Source organism: Hemicordylus capensis, chromosome 5, assembly GCF_027244095.1.
Source record: "Hemicordylus capensis ecotype Gifberg chromosome 5, rHemCap1.1.pri, whole genome shotgun sequence".
Lineage (NCBI taxonomy): Eukaryota > Metazoa > Chordata > Lepidosauria > Squamata > Cordylidae > Hemicordylus > Hemicordylus capensis.
Window position 1 is genome coordinate 57,625,873 of NC_069661.1, and position 17,941 is coordinate 57,643,813.

At 42.9% G+C, this 17,941-nt stretch overlaps 1 protein-coding gene across 1 annotated transcript in view; it reads right to left on the bottom strand.

The window, feature by feature from the left end:
- The window catches only part of MAML3 (mastermind like transcriptional coactivator 3), a 441,192-nt gene that overhangs the window by 290,781 nt on the left and 132,470 nt on the right, over positions 1-17,941 (bottom strand). The gene's annotated exons all lie outside the window — the stretch shown is intronic.

A 17,941-nucleotide genomic window follows, 5' to 3' on the forward strand; every position in this document is an offset into this window, starting at 1 on the left:
TTATATAAACATTTCAAGAAATCTTGGACTGTAGACTCCAAAGTCAATTCAGTTCTGATTCACAGGACCCGATCTATGAAGCAAACTAGAGCAACTGGAGCTTAGACTGAATGGATGCTAAGCAAGGATTTTGCATTGTTAATAGGCAGGACTTGGCATGGTAAGCCGAAGGAACTTTCAGCAGGTGGTGGGGGGTGGGCTTTTAGCATCACCTATGTTAGCTTTGGATATGATTGCATATTCCAGCTACTAGATGTTTTGCCATTTAGAAATGTCATGTCTAAATAGTTAAATGCCCAGTGGAAGTCAGAAGTCAATTCACCCACAAAAATTACATTTATAACTAGGTTCTATTGATTTTAGAAATAGTTATATTAGGACACAGTTGTTTCTTATCCAGCTTTATGCACATGTCCTGCTCTCTCTCTCCATTATTTTGTTGCCTTCCTCTGGGTTTCTTATTTTAACCAGAAACAGAGAATGGGATTTGTCACAGGTGGCCACAGTATAACAGACACCTGGGGGCAACATCAAAGCCATTACGTGGTCAGAAAAGTGCAGCTAATTCAGCATCGCTTGTTAAGTGATGCTGTCTTCCAGGAACATCACATATAGGAACATATAACATATACAGCTAGGCTATATGATATGTTCAAAATATCTACTAGCTTCAGATATATTTTGGGCTTGGCCTACAAACTTCTAAGTCATGTGGGGAGTGGAGTAGCACTGTCTGAATGCTACCAACCCATGTCTCCCATCACATCTCCCCAGTAATGTGTGATGGCATGAAATGGTGTCATTGTCTTAGCATTTCTTCAGCCCTGCTCTGCTCCATTGGCTACCACTTATGGGGACAGGGAAATGCTAACATGAGATAAAGTGAAGTAAAGTTGTGCTGCCGAGTCAGTGTCAACTCCTGGTGACCACAGAGCCAGCCAGCACTCTGGTTTTCTTTGTGGTTTACTTTGGTAGAATACAGGAGGGGTTTACCATTGCCATCTCCCGTGCAGTATGAGATGATGCTTTTCAGCATCTTCCTATATCGCTGCCTGATATAGGTGTTTCCCATAGTCTGGGAAACATACCAGCGGGGATTCGAAACAGCCACCTCTTGCTCCCTAGACAAGTTACTTTCCCACTACGCCATTAGGTGGCTCCTAAGATGAGGACATCACATCACACATTTTATCTACAGCTACATATTAATCAGTAGATATAGAGCAGTGATTCTCAAACTTGGGTCCTCAGGCGTTATTGGACTTCAACTCCCATAATCCCCAACCAAAGGCCACTGAGGCTGGGGATTATGGGAGTTGAAGTCCAATAACACCTGAGGACCCAAGTTTGAGAATCCTTGATATAGAGGAAGACATGCATGACATCTATGGGCCTTGCATCTGCCCTTAGGATGGAGACTAGTCCTCAGACTTATGCCCAATATAAACACATTTAATAAGAAATCTGATTATTTCAACACAACTTACTGCTTTGGACTATAGTGTCTGTATTTTGTTCAGGATCTTGTGGACTGCACACTGTTTCAATAGCCTCATAATAGTTCCAATATTTCTAAAGATATATTTACATACAAAATATCTGTAGATAAAATTCTGCAGCACTGCAGTGTAATTTCTCATAGTGAAGTGTTGAGCAAGTGACAAAAAAACCCAAAGCCATTTCAGTGGCATCTGTTGGTTGGCATAGTCTACTAAAGAATTTTGGAAACCTTACAACACACACTTGTGCATTTAGACACCATAAACCTGCATGTTGTACAGTATCATACAAATTTAGCTTCCATATGTTCAGAATTCCCAAGCACAACATATTCTAGTAGAGGAGTTATTTCATAGCAAAACCAAGACAGTCGGCATTCTACCAACCAAATCAGAAGTATTTTGGAACACTCTTAGGTAAGCATCAACACTACAGGAAAATAGGTAAGTTTTGTACAGATAGGTACAACTTCAGGGCACATAACCTCTCTCGGCATGTGCCACACTGCCCAAAATTAGCATGACACTGCAAACCAGTTCTAAACTAATAAGTAAATATGGTTACTAGACATGATGTCAGATAGTTTTAGATTATCAATGTCTTTTATGCACGGATGCGGAGGGACATTTGGAGCAAGATTCAGCTTAACTGTATTCAGCAGGGGACTTCAAAAGGTATTGTAAAGAATGGAAGAAGTTTGCTTTGACATCTGTTACATCATAGCTCCTTTGGAACTCCTTCAAGTGTAACTGCACTGTTTTATTGGGCCTTAAAGAGACAATGAAAAGCTTACCTTTTCTTTTCTTTCTATGTAAAGATGACAAGTGAGGCCAGTGCAGTCAAGATGTTTTCCATTTCCTAACCATTAATAGGAGATCTGGGGCATCCTCACACACTCCATCTTCTTCCCTCCTCCCCTCTTATAAGTGAATTCCTTCCTTTTCACAGCCAGCTGCAGTGCAGTTTTTACAGCTGCTCCACACTAACCACCACAGTTAACTTTAACCAAGGTCTGCCAATCAGCGGCTAGGCTGTGGCATGATGCCAATCTCCTAACCATGGTTAAAAGATCAGGGGTATACCACACACCTACCACACAATCTCCCTCCTCCTTTCCCTCAGCAAGTGAATTCCTCTCTTCTTGCCCTTTTGAGAGCTAACTATGCCGTAGCTTCTAGACAATCAGCTTCCAATCCCTGGTATGCCACTAGTCTCCTAATCTAAGTTAGGAGATAAGGAACATTATGTTTGCACTGTGCTTGAGAAGGGATAGAATTTACTCCACAGACAACAGTCTGCTGTGGGGGAAGGACTGATTAATTTTAGTTTTATTTAAGTCTATAGATTTGCTCTGAGGTGAATGCAAGAATGGAAAGACGTTAACGACACCCTGGATATGAAATGGGTTCTCTTTATAAACTGAAGAAAACAGCATGTGTGAAATTCAGTGGCACAAAACAAGTCCTGATGCCGCACAGCCCCAATTTCTGGTGACGTCTTTTATCTAACTCCCTGGCAGTTTAATTCGAAAATAACTAAGTCCTGAAGCAGGGTCATATTTTTTAAAAACATGCCAGAATAAACTACGAACTCTTTCTTGCACTGGCTGCTTGTTCGTGGGGTTCCTCTCGACCAGACCTCCTGCCTGTCCCTCTATCGTCCCCTGCAGCGCGGCTCTTCTCCTTTCATCTGCCTTGAAAGGGAACTAACAAGACACACCTGTTCTGGTTGCCTGGGGGAGCCACCTGAGTAGCTTTGCACTTTTACATAGCTTCTCACCATACGGATTCTCTTTTTCATACAAGAGAAGGGTGCAAGGTCCTGCCATAGTTTTAAGAACTTAGACTCACACAAACTTTGTAAGAACTTTCCCACAGGCTTTGAAGTATTTCCATCACACTTCTAATTTTATGACATGTCTATATGCCACATGGCACGTTTATGACATTATTACATTATGATGGTTGCTGCCTTTGTGAGTGAGCTGTTGTCAGAGGAAAGCAGCAATTCTAAGAGTACAGTTGTTGTTGTCAGCATTCTCTCAGCTGTTCTGCTCTTGTCAGGAGCAAAGCAGCAACTCTAAGTATGCTCACATTGAAATAAACATGAGTTGTCACCTTTTATTGTTTTTCTTTTTTACTGCCCCTGTTCCTATGCCTTTAAGAGCAGCCTCACACACAGAAATTTAGGAAGTGAAGCTTTTCCTGGCATGGTTGCAAGGTTTAGTTTATCAGTAGTGTCCTTGATGAATTTCATTGATAAAAACAATTTTGATTGGCTAAAAACTACCACTACGAATATTTATATACCACTCTTCAACCAAAGTTCACAAAGCGGTTTACACAGAAAAATCACTGAAACATATAATCAATAAAAAGGTACCTCTGGGTTTTAATAATTGTTTTAATAAAGGAACATATAAAATCTGCAGATGGCAAGCATCATCTCAGGCCCAAACAGCACATTCCATTAAACGTATAGTTTGACCCTGCACATTCCCCCCCCCCCACCCCTTCAACTGAAATTGCAGCCACAGGGGGCTTGGATCTGATCAGGCCTACATTGTGGGGTGGGGGGACCTTGACCCTCACTACTGTTCCACTCCAATTGGGGAGCCCCACAGCTGCTCTTTGCCCTTGGAAGGAAGTTTCTGTTGGGGCCAGTGGGAGCTTTGTTCCCAGGACAAATAGTAGCTGTGGAGGGAGGGTGGGTGGGGGAACAGTCCAATCCAGATCACAACCATAGCAGGGGTGAAGACTTAATGCCCCATCTCTCCACACAGTAGATCTGATTGCCCCTCCACAGCTGTTAGTTAAGTTAGACAAAACACACAGGTTTTTAACATAATAAGGTCATTCACACAACCGGGACGGCAGGCAGGGGGAAGGCTTCTCTTTACTCACCTTCCCCCCAGATGATGGGGTAAATGTTGGTGGGAGCACCATCTGCACTCCCACATGATCCCATTTCAGAGAGCCAGGACAACACGTCCCGACCTCCAGGAATCCCACAATACCGCACACCAAGCATTGGGGAATTCCTCCAGGAGACGGGCTCTCTAGCCCCTGGTCTCTGTGTGCAGCCAGGCTGGAAGTTGCTTGAGCTCGCACACAAACAGCAAGCCCGGATTAAGGGAGCACTTGTTCCCATATCCTTGGCTAACGACCAGGCTAAAAAGCCAGGCTAGGCAGTGCTGCCCCGCTGGGATCAGGTCTGATCCAAACTGTTCTCACACACAGCCTAACCTAGGCTGGGCTTCCCTACCCTGAGTTATGCTGCACGTGAGAACAGCCTCAATGTGTAGTTCAGCCTTCAAAGAGGCATTTATTCCTACATGGGAGAAAGGGGAATGCATTTTCCAAGATGATGCCTGAAACATCACATGTAGATTGTGTGAAATACAAGAAAAGCAAGGAAAGCATGTTTTGCTCGTCTTCAGCCCTGCTGCTTTTTCTCATATACAGTTTTGCATAGATTTAAACAACTGATCAACTAAGATTTGTATGATTATTTGATTGATTAATTTTTTTAACTAAGGTACAGTCCTAAGATAAAAGTAACAGAAAATGTTCAGTGCCTTCCAAAACTTTGCTTGCTAAATTTACACATGACAGCCTGATGACCAGTAAAAAGATGTCCATCCTAAAACAAAGCTCCAGTGAAAGGTGTGTGGACAGAGATATATTCATGAATTCATTCATTCATTCATTTTCTATACCTCCTTTCCAAAATGGCTCAGGGTGATTTACAATTAAAACAAAACAATTAAAATCAATAACAATTAAAACAGAGATTATAAAAATACCATAAAACAACAATTAAACAATGAAAACAATTTAAAAACCCTGAAAAACCAGGTTACAATATTAAAAACCCTTTACAACACTTTAAAAACCCTGGAAGGGCAGGCCAAGCATAGGTTTTAAGGGCATTCCTAAAAGCCAATAAAGTGTTCAACTTACATAATGTCCCCCATTCCAGACTTCAAACTAGGGTTCCTAGTATTATAAATATCATCAAGTACTGTAGTTCTAAATAGAACAGATCCTTCTTTCCCCTTTTTATCTTTCTTACCTTGAGAGGCCACTATGGCTTGAAACAAATTGTGGGTCAGTGAGAAAAAACTCTCATTGGTTCCTCTAGGGTACCCTCCCATGGTTTGTATCTGAGTGCCAATACAAAATTTATTAGAGGCTGACACAGACACACAGAGACATGGTGATCTCATAAAAATGCACAAGAGAGAGCAAACTGTAGATGTGGCTGCCTCTCTTAGACGCTACTAGAGCACAAATATATCAATTTCTTTGGTGAAATACAATATTTAGCCAAAAGCTACTCATCAACAGTTTACAAGACATACTGGATGTTACAGACTCCACATCTGCAGCAGTTAGCAGGAATCTCCGTTAACTGAGCAAAGAGGCATCTTTAAAAGTGGCAATTTTCTTATATTTAGCATGAGAAGAGCAAATGCCTCTATCCAGCTCCTACAGCATTCCTCTAGCAGCTGATACTGGTGTCTACTTTATGTTTCTTTTTAGACTGTGAGTCCTTTGGGGACAGGAAACCATCTTATCTATCTATGTATCCATCTATCTAAACTGCTATGAGTACTTTTGTGGAAAAGGAGTAAGAAGTAGTAGTAGTAGTAGAAAAAGACGATCTCTGAGACTTTGAGGGAGGTGGGAAGAAGCCTCTTGGATCCTGCAATTGCTAATTGCTGGGACTAGGATGGGAAGGTTTGCAAACCTGCTTCCAATCATGAAATGCTCCCTCTGTCATGAGTCTTGCGCTTAGGGACACACACCTGCATGTCCTAGCCCACACAGATAAGAGTGGCCATGTGCTAACTTTCTCCTTTACCTCCTATTTCCTTTTCTCAATTCAACATGAGAGTGTAAAAGCAAGACTCCTCAGTCCCCAGATACAGTGTGGCTTGTCCATCATTTCATCCCAATTTCTTCCTATATTGCTAGACGTTTTCAAGACACTTAACCCACTTCTCCACCTCCACTTTGCTTACAGCAGGCAGAATGTGCATTTGCCTGGCAGCGTGACATAAATATCCAACCAACCAGCAAATAAACACTGGCACGCTCCTAGTTACAATCTCTCTGTGCATAGCTTTTGAGCAAACAAAGAGGAGCTGGCCACAAGACAAAGGAAGAATTTGTTCTATTCAATGAATTTTCTGCTCTGCAATATGGAAGCTGATGGGAAGGAACCAGCTTTTCACTTAAGTTTCTTGTTCTTTTCTTATTATTATTTTACTGGATCTTTGCAGAAAGGAAATAAATACCTGGTCCCAGGTGTGCCTTTAACTGACTCTGTGATTAATGTGTAAAACTCCACAGCCAGCATAAATTAGAAGGGAAGGAGAACAATCTCAGCAGAAGACACAGACAAGCAAGATGTATTCACCTGGAGTTGATGAACAATATGATCATGTGAGTGCTCAGTTGGTCTCAGGTCCTACTGGGGATATCTGGCACCATAAGTAGAAGAAAACCTGCCCTTCCTATCAAGTGAGGACTCAACAGGAAGCAGCCAAACAGGGTTCCCTGGAGAATGTACCTGTCTGATACACATGTTTGTTGTATTCACTCTTTAATTTGTAAGTGTACACTTAAAAATGGTATGTGTGAACTGGCCTCTGCTCTTCATCAAAAGCAACTGCCTTTAGAGCAGGCCTGTTCAACTTATGCCCCCCAGCTGTTTTTGAACTACAACCCCCATAATCCCCAGCCACAGTGGCCAATAGCCAGGGATCATGGGAATTGTAGGCCAACATCTGCAGGAGGGCCAAAGTTGAGCAGCCCTGCTTTAGAGCTTTATTTCAGTTCTCCAGGAGCTTTCCCCTTCAGGTGGCTTTACTGTGACAGGAAGTACCTAAAGTCAAGCTGTTCTGAGCACTGCACCAAATTGCAACTTTTCTGGGACGCACATAATGCACAGTAACTGCTAATCGTCAGGAGCGATGCTGAATAATGCCACTGCCACCTTCAGTCACCGTCCTGATGTCACTGTAAATATTTCCCTTGTATGAACTCCTCACCAGTCTAAGAGGCTATTCACACAATTGTAGAAAATCAGGCTAGCCTCCGCTAGCCCGATTTTCTACAACTGTGAGAACCACCAGGCTTGGCTGTGAGCCTGGTGGTTCTTAAGCGGGTCACCCACTTCTGTAGCCCGGTGCTTAAACTGAAATTGTGAGTTGCTGCGCTGCGGCAACTGGGGCTCGGGGGTCTCTCCAGTATGCCCTGCGTGCTCATGCAGGGCATACTGCAGCTTCTGGGGGCCACACGGCCCCCAATCCTCCCAGCCCCTACCAGCTCCGTCACAGAGCCGGAAGTTGTGTGGGCCGCCGATCCAGCCACCCAGGGCTGCGTCCCTGGTCGTCTGCGGGGAGAGCGGGCTAAGGGACCTTGGGATTGTCCTGCACTATAACATGTCCATTTGTTCTGACTAGTTCCTGTTGCCTGAAACAGTGACTGATGGATCTTTTGTTGCATAGATCAGAATTACATTGTGGAGAGGTAATCTGTAGATGTCAGAAGCATCAGGCCTGACTTTCTGTATAGTGAGATTTAAGGGGCTCCATGTGCCTTCCAAAGGCTTTGGGACAGAACAGAAATGATATTTCACAGAATCGGATTTTTGCTGCTCTGTTCAATAATTTTCAGCAAATCTAATCAATGCAACAAACAGCATCTGAATCACTTTGTCAGACTCCCAGGGGACAAGGTGGGCTCTTAGTCCTCCTTAAACTCCAGAATGACTGGAACAACCCCAAAAAGGTCAGCCTCAGGAACAGCCAGGGGGGGAGGAGGTTAGCTTGTCACCTGAGCCATTCTCCTCCTGGCTTGCTGCACTCAGCCAGTTCCCTCTCCTGGAAAACTCCTGGCTCCCATACTCAGAAACAGCCCCTCACCATCAGCTGCCTTGTCTTTCAATACCCCAGTGCAGAGCTGACAGGGCTTAAAGCCTACTTCCAGCTCCAGCCCCTTCCTGACCTTGCTTCCTGTTTTCTGCCATACCCAACCTAGCTGTCTCCCTGGGGGTGTTTCCTGCAGCTCTCCCTGCCTTGCCCTCTCAACCCCACTGGGATCCGAGCAGCCTGGGCCCTTCTCATCCCTACTGCCCCCTAAAGGGAACGGAAGCCTCAGAAGAGGGATGCCACGCTCTTCTCCAGCCTCCACAGGACCACCCAAGCAACCAGGTAACAAGGCATCCCAACACACTTGTTGGGGTATTAATCTCTTTCCTTCCTCCCCCTCCCCGCTGCGCCACTCTTAATTAAAAGTTTAAATAATGTGAAAGGCCAAAGTCCTCCTGAGAGTTAGTCAGCAGATAGGTCAAGGAAGATAACAAGGAAGCAAGGGAAACAGCACAGTATTTTGTGCTAGGTTGCAGAAACACTTCATATAAAAACACACAAATTACACAGGATCTTTTCCAAAATTTGACACACAAACTGGTTCAGTGTGCATATTTGGGGCTCTCAGATAATACTGGGAATATTTGCTGATATAAATACAGTATTTATTGTTACTTTTACTGATGGTAAAATCAGTAAAGTTCCTCGCGGTCACATGCCTTATACTACAAGTGCTGGGGAAGAAGTACACAGTACACTGACTCCCCCCTTGCCTCTCTCTTAGATTTAGGCCTTAGGGCAGGGATGGGTTTCTACTGCAGAAGGCCAGACAGAAGGGAGTGATATAAGCAATCCTATGATCACTTATCTGGAAGAAAGCTCTATATATTACAAGGGAACTTACTTCTGAGTAAACATGCATAGGATCACTTGGACATTCTGCCTTCTCCAATTATCCAGATCCTCTAGGGCTCAAGTGCAATGCACAGCTTCCCCTGCTTGTTCAGTGCACTGAATACCCAAGGCACTGAGTAACTGGGAAGAGAGAGGAGGGTGAGAGACTGCATTTCTTTGTATTGGGTTCCCACCCACTCCCAAGTGCATGGTTGGGTTAGGAATAACAATGTCAATTAGTGTCTCAGTGAACTAAATGGATGAACTGAATGAGAGTGGCACAACTGCTAAGGTCTGCAGCCCTCACCATAAATTTTCAGCCAAAACCCAGTGATGAGAAGATCTAACTCTTGCAAGCATTTGAACATCCCAGTGTCACAATGTGCAAAGCAGTAGGTGACAAAGCAGCACTTCTGACTCCAGCAGCTTTAATCATTCTTCAAGGCTCCTTTCTCTCATATATCAAAGTTCACCCAAGACATCCTAAAATGCAACCTCTTTCAAAATTAGAAATATTAAACAGCATCCATGGAAACAGTTCATGATTTTACTGCATAAACTATCCAGAGACCTCTTTATTTATCTAATACATTTATATACCACCTACTCTTTTTTTACATTACACAGAAAGGGGAGAGAAGGATACAGAATTTGGTTGTGAAAGCAACACCCAAAAAGCTGTTGGTTGAAGAAATCCTCCATTTGGAATGCACTGCTGAGACATTGTATAATGAGCAGATTACATTTGCACGGAAATTTCCCAGAAAGAAAGAATATATACCTACAAAGTTGGTGGATTACAAAAAATAAAAATAATAAATAATAATCCAAAATTGGTGGATTACAAAAAATAACAACAACCAAAAATTTGAAAACATTAAAATATTTATAAAACTCAAATTAAAACAACAAATCAGTAAAATTCAATCAAAAACCTGGCTGAAGAGATTCCTAAAAGCCATCAGGGATGGAGCAGCTTTAATCTCAACAGGGAGAGTGTTATACAACCCTGGGACAACTGTAGAGAAGGCTCGTCTTTGAGTCACTACCAGGAAAACTGGTGGCACCCTCAATGAACCACCTCCTGATAATCTTAATAGGCTATGGGGTTCATAACAAAGTTATGATTGAAAAGCTGTATAAAATAATTGCGAAATACATAAATATGGGTCTTATCGTTCTTAACAAACCCATAATGACTTTCAAGTGAACGAGAGAGATTCCATAGATTCTGTTGAATGTTTCTTTAGCTATGATATGAAGGATGTTTTGACCTCCTGTATGTAGCACATAAGGATAAGGATGGCAAGAACAGACAAGGGTGTATGCCCTTTTGTTCTTACTGTGGAAATCATAATCCTGTTTTCTTCTTTTCATCCTTGTGGTCAAGAGTCTCCAAAATTAACCCCCAGATCCAATATTTATTGCTCTTATGAATCACAGATAATTATTCTCCTTTGTGTTAAGGTCCAATGAATGTTTTGTTTTTCTTACTGTCTTCCAGGATGGTCAGGATTTTACCCATCATAATTTTAATCATAATTAAAGTTTAGAATCAGAACATCATGTTCTCCAGGAATAACTTCTGTTCTTTCTCTACATTTTGGGGCTGTCTGCAGACTCTGACAGGCATCATGCATCAATTTATATTTTTAAAATCAGAAGAACAATAATAGAAGGCATGCGAAAACAGAACTTTTCATTTTTAGAAGACTTCATACTGAAACATAAGTCAGCAGTCTCCAGTTAGAAGTTTATCAGATAGGAAGCCTGGGAAGGAATTTTAAATGACATCTGGGATTTGTTGCAGAGAGGAGAGTTGCATAGTAGACACTACTATGCTAGATGGGCCAATGATCTGACTCAGTATACAGTTCATGCAAACTCAGATGGGATGCATTTATGGTCGCCTCAGACAAAGTCTTCTTATTATGGCTTCTAATGGCTTTCACAATGGCTTTCACAACAGCTTTTGAATAACAGGCTTTACCTTAAAAGGTATGTTTTAAAATGTTGAGTTCTAGTTACTCTGGTTCAGTGCTTTCTTGCAAGTATAGAAGCTCCACACTATATGTGCACAATAGCTCACACACCCTCTTAATGTCTATGAATGAAGCCAGAAGCTCCATAAAGCATTTATTTATGTATTATTTCCTTACTACACTGATATCAAGCTCTTACTCAAAGGAGCCCAGAGCAGTCTACATTGTTATGTTTAGCCTCGGGGAAACCCAAGTTCAAATCCCCATTCAGCCATGATACTAGCTGGGTGACTCTGAGCCAGTCACTTCTCTCTCAGCCTAACCTACATCACAGGGTTGTTGTGAGGAGAAACCTAAGTATGTAGTACTTACATGTAAGTACTAAGTATGTAGTACTCTGAGCTCCTTGGAGGAAGAGCGGGATATAAATGTAAAAAATAAAATAACAAATAAATACAACAACTCTGTGAGGTAGGTTAGGTTGATAAATAAGTGACTGACCCAGAGTCACTCAGTGAGTTTCATGGCTGAATGGAGATTTAAACTTGGGTCTCACTGGTCCTAATCCAACCACTACACAACACTTTTGTGTGAACAAATCTTTACATACATTTTGTGGCATGAATGCTCCACCCGCTCTCTCTCGCTCTCTCTCTCTCTCTCACACACACACACACACACACACACACACACACACACGTGTATCAAGGAAACACCTCCTCCCTGGAGATGAAAAGCATAGGGGAGGTATTTATTTATCATATTTATATACTGCCTATGTGCATCTCTAGGCAGTTTTCGATTTAAAACACAACAAATATAAAACAAAGTAAAAACAATTAAAACAATTTCATAGAATACAAAAGTTAAAACAATCACGAGATAAAAACAGTTAAACAGTTTGAAATTAATTTTAATTAAAAGCCTGAGGAAACAAATGTATCTTGAGGGTCTTCCTAGAAGCAAACAGAGAAGGAGATGCTTTTATTTTAACAGGGAGCACATTCCAAAGCCCCGGGGCAGCTACAGAGAAGGCCTGGTCCTGAGTCGCCACCAAAGAAGCCGGTGGCAACCATAACCGGACCTCTCCAGATGATCTTAATAGGTGGCAGGGCTCACAACAGAGAAAGCACTCCCTTAAGCACCCTGGACCCAAGATACTGAAGGCTCTAGAGGTAATAACCAGCACTTTGTATTTTGCTCAGCAACATATTGGCAGCCAGTGCAGTCTAAACCACATATTTTGTTTAAAAGGGGTTCTCCCTATGCATGTGGTCAGTCTCTTTCAGACTCTTTCACCTTTTCATCACATCAGCACATTTGGACATAACTAATCACAATAGATATGGCCTGCTTTGTTTATCCAGCGTTAAGTATTAACAAGGCCCACACTATTTCATCCACAACTGCATTTTGCCCTTTTGGAAGAGTGTGTATACGAGCAGCCTTATGCTAACAAAGTCTCCGTATCTGAGAAGCAAAACCTATCCTCCGAAGTGCGACTATCTTTAAAGACGTGTTTTCAAGCTTCTTGAAAAGCCTTCATTATGAAATAAAATATGATTGTCTATACACAGAAAATGCAGCTTAGTTGCCACCACAAGATGTCTATATAAGCTATAGGTGAAAGTAATTTATTTTGTAGAATTACCAGATTGCTCATAAATACAGCTTTTTTGATAGGCAAAGTAAAAACCTTCTCTTCAATATCCATTCTTTGGTGAGTTTTTTTTCCTTCTTTCAGTTTCTTATGTAGCAAAGAAATGTAAATTTTGTTATCACTAGATGTAGAACGGAAAGCTGCCGAAAGTTTATTAGAGTGTATTGCAAGCATTTTAAACATACCATATCTTATACACACAGTAATGAGTTTTGTTTTAACTGCTTTTGGGAATTCAATTTCTGTGTCCAGTAAAGCAATTACCAGCTGTTCCAATAGAATGATAAAGTATAACATGACACAGAAAGCATCTTTGCCATTATGTTTTATCAAGGACTGCTCTTAAACCAGGTGACTGAGAACAGGAGTAGCCACCTATTTGAGGACACAATTGAGGATATGAATAGTTGCATATCTGAAGATATTATGTAGCATTCAGATTAATGGGTCCCAAGGTCTGGTCTGAAGGTATGTGAAGCAGCAACCTTACTGAAGCTAAGCAGATCTGAGGCTGGCCAAATGCCTGGATGGGAGACCATCTTGGAAACCCATGTATGCCACTTGGGATGAGGCCATAGCTCAGGTCTTGAGCAGTGTTTCTCAATGTTTTTGGAGTCATGGACTGGTACATTATTCATGCACAGTTTCCTGGACCAGCAGTTAGTAAGAGGGGTTGCCCCCCTCACCCTCGCCCTCAGGCACCTCCCAAAAAACAATTCCGGGCAGTTTTCCGGAACTCATTGCCAGGCAGCCCTCTCTGCTGGATAATGTTCATTTCAAGGAAGTGAAATAAATGTTATCCAGCAGCAAAGTCTGGCCAGAAATGAACTCCAGAGAGCTCCCAGTGGCCCCCGCTGGCCCAAAATTGTTGTGTGTGTTTTTTGGGGGGGTTGATTTTTATTAGTGATGCCTCATGGACCAGGACTCAATGCTTCACAGACCGGCACTGGTCCACAGACTGGTGGTTGAGAAACACTGGTTTAGAGCATTTACGTTGCATGCAAAAGGTCCCAGATTCAATCCCTGGCAGCATCTCCAGGTAGGGCTGGGAAAGATTCCTGCCTGAAACCTTGGATTGCTGCTGCCAGTCCGAGCAGACAACACTGAGCAAGATGGACCCAATGGTCTGATTGATATAAGGCAGCTTCCTTTGTCCCTATGTAATGCTGCGCTCACATTAGAACATTTTGTGCACACAGTTACTTTTGCCAAGGTCCTCTCCTTCTGCTGCTTCTCTGCCCCCTGAAAATATGTCCCTAAGGGCTGAGGGGCCTACAGGGACATACATCAGGGCAGCAGAGGAAAGCACTTGTCAAAAATCATTGCACACACAAAACATTCTATTGCAAGGGCAGTGTTAGTCTGGGCTTCCCACTATTATTGTTTATTTAGAATATTTAGATACAGCTTTACAACACACAGTTTACAAAGTTTACTCCTGGACTTCCAGGCGGGCGCCTGGGGTCTCCACACCCCCTGGGGGCCCCCAAATCCTCTTTACTCTGTCCCAGGTGGTGTCATCGCCATCACAGTGCCAGGCCACGCTGTCCTGGACAGGCGAGCATGACTGTGACCTGCAGTGAGTGGCTGAGCATGACCTCTGCTTTAAAGACAGAGAGATGAGTGAAGAAAGAAATATGTGGGATGGGAATATGTTAAGTGGCGTGTTGAAATGTTTCTGCTAATTATATTTGCATAAATATACCAGTTCTATATTCTTCCATTCTTTTGAGTTCAGTTGCTGCTTATGCCCTCCAGGACCGACAAGTTAAACATACTGCATGTGATGGGGTGTTGGTGTGTGTGTGTGTGTGTGTGTGTGTGTGTGTGTGTGTGTGTGTGTAGGGGGATGATGCTTACCTTGCAGGAGGGGTGGTGGTGGTCCAAAGGCCTTTAGGTTCAGGCTCCAAAATTACCGAGGTGCATCTCTGACTCCACTGCCTTGTTCTTGCATACCACAACTCTTTCCTCTGGATTCTACAGAAGAGGCCTCAGAAGCCATGCAGTCCAACCCCCTGCTCAGAGTAGGCAACTGCTACTACATCACTGACAGAGAGACATCCAGTTTCTGTTGGGAACGGAGACTTACATATACTGTTCCTGACACACATATACTGTAGTGTCTCCTCTTCAAAATCTTGAAACTCCGATTGGATTATTGCTCATCACCCTAAAACTCAGGGTCACCCTATGGAACTGACTGACTGGAGATTTAGGACAGATAAAAGGAAGCACTCCTTCGCACAATGCACAATTCACTGGTGGAATTTACACCACATATGTTAATCACTTTTTAAAAAGATAGACAAATGCATGCTGGAGTATAAGTACAATTGAAGTGGTTGGGGGGGGGGCTGGGGGCAAATGCTCCCAGCTCCTCAGCAGGGCCCACTGGTTGAGTAACAGCTTGCTCTTTGTTCTCTCCTTTGCACTCTCTGAAGAAGGTGAGAGGAAGGAGGGATGGGCCCATCTTTATCAACTGATGCATTTACTAAGACTCATTTAAAACCTATCTAACCAGGTGACAGCCCTAATATATCACCAGATCTCATTTTAGGGCAGTATTTCTTCAATGGTGCTCTAGAATTCACCAAGGCAAGACAGGGTCCCCTAAATATATACATACAATTCCAATAGAACTGGGATGGGTCTAGCATGTGGAAATGGGAACACAGCTCAGCGGTAGGGCATATGTTCTGAATGCAGAAAGACCAAGTTTCAATTCCTGGCATCATCAGATAGGGCTGGGGAAGATCCCTACACAGTTCATCTAACTCAATATTGTCTATACTGACTGTCAAGCAACAATCCAGTGTCTCAGAGAGCTGTTTGATAGTCAATGAGTATAGACAGTACTGAGCTAGACTGACCAATGGCTCAATATAAGAGTGCTTAAGTTGTTCAACATTTCTGTAAGCTTGTTAGAATACTGGTAACAGCAACTTAATTTTTAAAAGAAGTGTTTCTAGTTCTTTTGGATGCAGATATGACGTTGAAAATACCCTCCCTCACTTGCTTGCTCCCTTTTTAAGGCCTTCTTTAAGTCCACAGGAGACCTTAAGTCTTAATCTCAGCAGGGAGTGTGTTCCATAGTTCAAGGGTACCTACAGAGAAGGCCCAACCCTGAGTTGCCACCAGACAAGCTGAGGGAAACTGCAGGCAGACATCCCTATATGGCCTTAATAAGTAGTGGAGATCCCACAAAATAAGGTGTTCTCATAGGAAACCCGGGCCACAAAAGAAGGTGAGAGCTGGTCTTGTAGTAGCAAGCAACTTGTCCCCATAGCTAAGCAGGGTCTGCCCTGGTTGCATATGAATGGGAGACTTGATGGGTGAGCACTGCAAGATATTCCCCTCGGGATGAAGCTGCTCTGGGAAGAGCAGAAGGTTTCAAGTTCCCTCCCTGGCTTCTCCAAGATAGGGCTGAGAGAGATTCCTGCCTGCAACCTTGGAGAAGCCACTGCCAGTCTGTGAAGACAATACTGACCTAGATAGACCAATGGTCTGACTCAGTATATGGCAGTTTCCTATGTTCCTATGTGTTCTCATAGGAAACCCGGGCCTAAGCCATTCACTGCTTTATAGATAATCACCACCACTTTGTATTTTCCCTGGAAAATATCAGCAGCTAGTGCGGTGCTTTCAAAACAGGAGTAATGTGGTCTCTCTTGAGTTATTCTGGAGACCAATCTGGCTGCTGAATTTTGCACTAACTGAAGTTGCTGGACTACATACAAAGGCAGCCCTATGCAAAGCATGTTATAGCAGTCAAGCCTAGAGGTTAACAATATGTGCACCACTGGTATTCTAGAAATGGACACAGTTGGAGTATCAACTGAAGCTGATAAAAAATGTTCCTGGTCACTACCTCAGTCTGAGGTACCAGATAAAGGTTTGGATCCAGAAGTACTCCCACACTGTGTACCTATTCCTTCTAGGGGAGTACATCCTCATCCAGAACAGGCAGATCCCATCTCCTGAGCCCACCATAATCAGAATGTCCATCTTGTTTGAATTCAGCTTCAATGTATTATGCCTCATCCAGCCCATTGCTGCCTGTAGACAGGCATTTAGAGAGACTATGTCATTTCCTGATGAAGTTGTCTTGGATAAATTGATTTGGGTGTCATCGGTGCATTGGTAACACCTTGCACTAAATATCCCAATTATCTCCCCAGTTGTTTCATAATTTCATATAGATGTTAAAAAGCATTGGAGAAGGAATACAGTCCTCTAGGACTCCATACAACAGTTCTCATTTCAAGCAGCAACAGTCTCCAAGTGATGCCATTTGGAATCTGCCTAAGAGATAGGAATGGAACCAGTGCCTCCTACTTTCAGCTCTTCAATGATCCAGAAGGATACTATGTCGATGGTAATGACAGCCACCAAGAGATCCAAAAGGACCAAGAGAGTTACAATCCTTCTGTCACTTCCTAAATAGGGATCATCCATCAGGCCAACCAAGGGAGTCTCAACTCCATAGCCTGCCAAAGTCAGTTTGGGTCCAGATAATTTGTTTCTTCCAAGATTGTCTGGAGCTGAGAAGCCACCACCCTCTCAGTCATCTTGTCCAACCAAGGGAGATTAGAAACCAGTCTGTCATTACCAGTCTCAGAGAGATCTAATGAAGGTTTCTTAAGAATTGGTCTAATAATTTCCTCCTTTAAACATGGAGGCATCTTGCCCTCCCTCAATCAGGCATTTATGATATCAACCAGGCTATCCATAATAACAACCTCCCTGTTAGATGATATAAGTTATGTTGGACAGGGGGTAAGAGAACATGGCCATATTGCTCCAAGCAACTTGTTCATGTTCTCAGGAATCACAAACCATAACCATACAAGAGTTAAAAGTCCAGAAAAAGTCCTGAGTAAAAGGGGAAAAACCCCCAATTAAAATAACCCTAATTGCATTGCCAGTCTTCTGAAGAAGCTCATGCATGATGAGCTGAGTCAAGAGAGGAGGAAAGGAGCCAAGAGTAGGGTCTTTGGTCACAGGTAGGAAGAGGATGGAGAGGGG